The sequence below is a fragment of the Anopheles ziemanni genome, chromosome 3, assembly GCF_943734765.1.
Source record: "Anopheles ziemanni chromosome 3, idAnoZiCoDA_A2_x.2, whole genome shotgun sequence".
NCBI classification, from domain to species: domain Eukaryota; kingdom Metazoa; phylum Arthropoda; class Insecta; order Diptera; family Culicidae; genus Anopheles; species Anopheles ziemanni.
The window spans coordinates 55,161,126-55,167,753 of NC_080706.1; positions in this window are offsets into that span (position 1 = coordinate 55,161,126).

Here is a 6,628-nt window from a genome sequence, read left to right on the forward strand (position 1 = left end):
AGCAAAAACTCATTTGGAAATGCACATTTCACGGGGTTGATGCTAGTTGCTTCTGGCGTAAAACACCAACACTTATTTTTCCACCACTTCCGCTGGAGTAAATTCCAGTACGGATCTTGAATCAAACGTGCTGGGGCTTCAACCCAAGTTGGGTAAGTCAACCTGAAGATGGCCAATTGTTCTTCTTTCTGAAAACACCAACACAAAATCACAATTTTTACTGTTTAAAACGCGTGACCGAACTGTAAGTTCACAGACTGGACAAATTAGAAAATTAGACTGCGCGGCAAAGCCTGCTTTGGCAGTTTTTTACTCGCGCCGATCGGCCAAAAGTACGCTGTTCATCTGTATTTCTCCTGCACAATTCAACTCATCTTTCGATTCTCTCTCGTGTAGGCAAACTTTTGCTCACCTCACTGCGCTTCCCCACGTTTCAGCCTACCGCAACGTACTCCTTGCCTACGAAAGTACACTCTCTTTGCTTGCCGGGACAAGCAAAAAACTGAGAATCAGGTTCTCAAATAAAACTCAAATAAAAGTTCCCTTTTTCAAGTTTCTACGATGTATACTCTGCATAACAACGATCAAATTTCCAAACACTTTTACCAGAGCATCTTGTTTTATGGACCACCAGTTTCCAGAGAATGAACCAAGTTGAGGAGCAGATAAGAAAGACACGGACACATAGAAAACCGAAACCAAACATAAAGAATGTGTTTTTACTACACCGGTGAGTAATTACAGACCAAGGGAAGCTAGAAGAAATTATTCAACAATTGTAAATTATGAATACCTGACAGAAGCACCGAAGAGTTATAGTATTGAGTATCAGTACTAATGTTTCCCATTGCAATGCTTCCTCTCGTCCTTCCATCTAAACCCCCGGAAGCCCACTGGCGACCTGAGGCGTAGGTATCACTTCAGTGGCACTTCGCGATGGCATTCGCCCCGTACGTGCAATCGCAAACACCGCTCCATCGCTCGACATGCAGCGATAAGATGTCCGGGGCAGATAAAATGTGCAGAAAATAGCTCAATAAATCATGCCCCCATACGACATGACGGCTACATATTTATAAGATTGGCTTTCCCAGCTGCCGTGCTGCCGAGGCCCCGTAGGAAACTCCTGCGGTCAGCCGTTTGAATGATCATCCGTTTACCCGGCCGCACTGGGGAGCAATCATAGATTGGTTGGTAAAATCAGTTCACCGTCGAAGGGCTTCATCACCCTCCGAAAAGTGAGCTCGCACTGAAGATGGGACTGCTACACGCGGCGAGCTGTGAGCGAGCGGGAAATGAAAGAAAACACGGCTCTCCCCAGGCTCCGCATTCTCAGGTTACCGCACGGCTTATGCACGGACAACCAGAGCTGTTCCGAGTCTCCCAGGGCATTCCAAGCTAGTGCAGAGTGGACTTAAAAACTCGCAGAATCATTCGCACGGGCAGCAACGCAACGAGCTGCGTGGCGATGGTGGGGATGAAACGATGGTCACACAAGGCGCTCACAGCATGACCACACCGATCCATTCCGATTGAATCGATGTCTACCGGATAGCGCAGGCCCGGGATGCGGCGGTGAACCACGGCAGCAGGGTCGGCCACCAAGCGCATCGCAGCTGCCGGGAAGTTTATTAACTTCGATTACACCCAAGCAGTGTATGTGTGCGTGTGTGTGAATTGAAGGCCGTGAAATCCAATCGTGGACGAACAACGGCTAATGACCAGATTTCCTAGGCTAAGAAGGCCTAGCGAAGTTCTGGCGCGAATGGAAGATATCGTTTCGTACACCGAACCGCGCGGAGAATGCAACAAGAAACAAGTACCAATGTCTGCTACATGGAGGGATTTTTCATTGCCGCAGGCAGGGAACTGCAAAACCTAGAGTTCGACGATAAGAATGTGCGATCCAATTTAGCCGTCTTCAACGGGAGTTAAGAGTTAACCGTAGCTTGCAACACGCTCGCGAGCAAATCTGCCTAAATGGATATGTTAATTTAACGTTTAATGCTGCAGATCCCCTCGATCGTCTCTATAGAGCTATAGCTTTGCTGGTGAGTGTTGTTTACTCGGGTGGATAGGCTAGGTGGTGTCACTTACCATTTTAAAAATATATCTCACTTACCTAAATGGATGACATCGAGGGATAATCACTACTTGAACTGGCAAAATAGAGGATGGTAATGATTCTTTCAGGGCATTGCACAAACAAAGAATGTTCGGTTAAGTAAAAGGGAATCTAAATTAACCAAGTACGAAACAGAATACTCTTTAAGTCCCCCCCCCATATTAAAAAAAACTAGCTAACCCAATTTCAACAAATGCTCTGCTCATAACTCCTTTAAGGGTTATAAACCACACAGCTTTTTAGGTAAAGGACATTGTGTGTGCGCTGAAAATGTTTAAACCACATATTATGTACGAGCACAAGTGAAAACTAAACTCAAACTGACTGTTATTTTGTTTTTGCTTATCTAACAAACTTTTCTCAAGCTCAAGACAGATTTGACCTAATTTAATTGGCCTGTTTGATTTTATTTGAATGTTTAGCATTATTTGTTGAATACGCTAGAGATGCTTTATTTTCCCCAAGTGATAAAATAAGATAGAAGAAATAGTTGATTTTCTTTAATTTGGAATCAATAAATACAGCGTTTTACAGCTCACCTAGCAACCGGGGCAGTGTATGTAGAACATCAAGAATGATAGCCTACTGCAGAGTATTTGATGTAGAATAACAAAACCCACAAGTGGCAACACAAACCGGTAAGTAGAATATCCATCACTTTCTAGGATCTACCAGAATGAAAGTTGTCGCGTGGATGTTCGAAGTAGGCACGACCAGTCGAGGGGTGCAGGTAAAAGTAGGGGAAAATCGCTTTCCGATCGAAAACATACTTTTGCGAGGATTGTTGTGATTCGCGCTCGTTTTCTGATGCAAAAAAGCGATCATAGCCTACCTTATCCTGTACCTTTCAACTGGTCGTCTCTACTTCAAACATCCATGAGACAACTTTCATTCTGGTAGATCCTAGAAAGTGATGATTTTTCTACTAACCCGTTTCTGTTGCCACTTATGGGTTTTGCGATTCAACATCAAATACTCTGCAGTAGGCTATCATTTTTGATATTCTACATACACTGCCGCGGTTGCTAGGTGAGATGTAAAACGCTGTAAATTAAACTGTTTTTTGATCATGCCAAGATTGACTTGTCAATTTTTTGAGAGAAAATTTAGATTAGATCAATAGACTAGTGAAGTTGTACAAGTAATTCATGATAAAAAACATAAAAGGCAGACCATGACTCACTGGACTCCAATCTGTCTGTTTTTCGTAGCATTTATTTACTTGTTAAAACGAGTACTAGTACAAACTAATTTCACCAAACAAAGGGGTGTGTTGTTTCTTCCCACTAGAAAGAGTTTTCTTGTATTGCGACATTCATTATAATGAAAGAAAAAAGCCAGAAGAAAATTTGAAGAATCACTACAACATTTTTTTCAGAATCAAACAATAAACACCACATGAAACTATGTTGGCGATACAAAGAAAGTTTGTGGAGACGGAAACTGGAAAGAAATTTGCTGGAAAGCAAATGTGAAAATGCGGATGTCGCTTTATATTTTGACAGCTCTCAATTGAAAGATTGTGTAATTTTTCTGTTGTTCTTATATTTAATACTTCAACCAAGCATTGATAAAGAAATAACATAATTCTAAAAGGAATGGAGCATCGTAACTACCTTCACCAGAATAAAAACAATCCTTATTTTGTCTACAGTTTCGTCGCGTACTTTCGGTCACAAATTAATGAAGCTTTGCTAGATGACTTTATCCGCACAATTTGTCAGCGTAGGCAATAAAAAACCGCATCCCCGTCTGCTCGTGCCCCGAAATCGTTAGACTGCAATAAAAATAATTAATCAAACATTCCATACGCTCCGGGCGCACCGGAAAGGCAGCAGCTCCATTTATCAGCTTCAACAGCGTCCCCGTTCACGACTGGATCGGCCCTATGTGGGTCGTGGATACACCGTGTGCCCTCGGTAGCATCATTACTTAAGGTACACCGGCCCACCTTTCTTCCCGAGCTGAGCATTCATGCTGCCGTCCTGCCAGGGGTATGAAGCTCCCAGCGCCCCAAAAGCTCACAGTCAGCAAAACGACCAAATCACGCCGCAAACCGCCGAGAACAGGGACTACAGGGAAGGAGGTTTAAAAAAAAGGGGTTTCAAAAATAACAAACAACAGCCACAGCAGGACAGATGGGTAGGAAGGAGGAAGCAGCGGGCATCCCGCGGGAACTCCGTGGGTTTTCGATGCGAACCGTTTCCGAACGCCGAGTGTCCACGCCTCTGCCCGGCGATCGGACGATTGGACGACAAACTGCAACCGACCATTTCTGCAAACAATTTGTCAGACTCTTCGGTCTGCTCACGAAATCCCAGCTCTTCCGCGCTCCCACCTTCCTTCCGTCGCCCACCAACGTCACGCGGTGACATCCATCCTCTGCCCCCAGTGGGGTTGGCCGGTGCTGGTGTCTCCCTGCCCAAAATGTCGCCAACGTTTGCGTGGTGGATTGCAGTTTCTACAATTACCGCCTCGCCATGGTTGAAGAAAACGAAAAAGAACCACCCGACTCACGAAACGCAGCAGAACTTCTTGACAATGTTCCGTTCTTTATCTTTATCGCAGCGGAATCGACGGGCTTCGGCGTCGACAGACTCCACACCGCGACCACTCGGAGAAGCCCCACGGGAGGGCGAGAGGTGGCGGCGATGTGCCGAAAGAGTCGTGGCACGATGGTCGATCATTTAAAGCCAAACATGATCGTTAAAAATGAATTCGTGGATGTTGCTGCATCTGCCACTGCCACACAGCCTCCGGTCGGGTAAAGCACGCGGACCTGAACCAATCAAGTAATGTGCTTCGGTGGAGGAGGCAGAGTAGAAAAAAAAGTGAAACGGAATCGATGTTCCGGTGATTGCTTTGACTGATTGCAGCGCACTAATCCACCCTGAGTGGCGTGAAACCGTTCAAATGTTGGCTTAATTTAAGTGTAGGTGTTCGGTTAATATGATAAATGTCTCAGATTTTAACTTTTTTTGAAAGCTTTTTTTAAATCATACGAAAGGAAATATAATTCATGGAGTTTAAATCAATGCATCTATAGAAAATTTGTTTTGAATTACTTTAATGTACAAACTACAGTCTCTTTATATTGTAATACGGCCTAAAAATCGTTGCTCTAAGAGATGAAAGAGCTTTCTCGTCCTGTCGCGAATAATTCCACCAAAGGTAGCCGACCGGGCCCACAAATGCCGATATAAATAGGAATAATTACCGTGGTCTTGTTCGAAAATGTTTCCTAGGCATTGTTTCTAAACAATGCAACTGATTAATTGCACTGCAAAATTCCGCTCCGACTCGCTAACGAAGTCGTAAGAACGGCAACCCGCGCGGGGCGGATTAACGCTGGAGGAGATGTAAAATGAATGGGCAAGATGTGCAAAAGAAGAAAAACAAGCAAAACCCACTCTAACAACCGACCTCCCCGCCGACGACCGAGAGAAAACTTTCCGTGACCATCTTCGCAAAAGCCGCGCGAATGCCTGCTGAAGAAGTTCTTGTCCGTTTGCGAAATGCAACAAGCGCTCCGACCGATATCGGAATGATTGCATCGCTTCAATCTCGGACGCAAAGTCGACTCCGGAGCCAGCTCCAAACGGAAACAAGCTCAGCAAACGACTCCACCCGATCAAGGACAAGGTCCATGGGGTTCTCTTTCCGTTTGCAACTCACGGCCAGCCGGCCACAATAGTCCCGGTACGGTGCAGAGGAGCAGAAGTAGAATTATGTTGAGTAAATATCCACGATTTAGCGATTAATCATGACGAGACATATAGACTGTCCGTTTCGGTGACACATTATCGTTTACATGGGGGTTGGCATGGGAGAGAGCAGACGAACCACGGACGCACGGAAGGCTAATCGGTCTTGGGTCAATCCTCGGGGGCAGAAACATTTGGGACGCTGCAGGCATTCGTCCCTCTGCCAGAGCCTTTGGATGCAATGGAGGACCAGGGTATGATCCAGAAGGTGAAGCTACAGCTTCAGCTTAACAGCAGCAACCCAGCTGACCCATGGTTACGCCCAACCCAATAAGTTAAACCATGCCGGACACGGCGGAAAGGTGGATATTTCTTTGTCGCAAAAAAAAAAAGACACTGCCATTCTCGGAAGCGACTTGCCCCAGTGGAAGTGGAGTGCCGGCCGGGTGGGGTTAGTAAAACAAGCCACAAAACGGAAGGCAACATACTTCAAATTGCAGTCGGCCCTACGTATAGCGAAACATGTACCCACCGTTCGGCAAAGGTTTGTCCTCCCGAGATCCTCGAGCGCAACTCTTGGCCCGCTCGTCAGAAGCTTATATCGCCGGTACTCGCCTGTGTAAGAGCCAACGAACGGTGTAGTCCTATCCGGGAGTTCAATCGGTTGCTCCTCCAGTGACATCTTGCACAGACGGAGCGCTGCCCGGGCTTACTGTCGATCGAATCCATGCCGTGTTTTTCACCTTCCTTCTGCACCCTGCTCCCCCATCGGCGTTCCGACGTTGTCGACGACGAACTC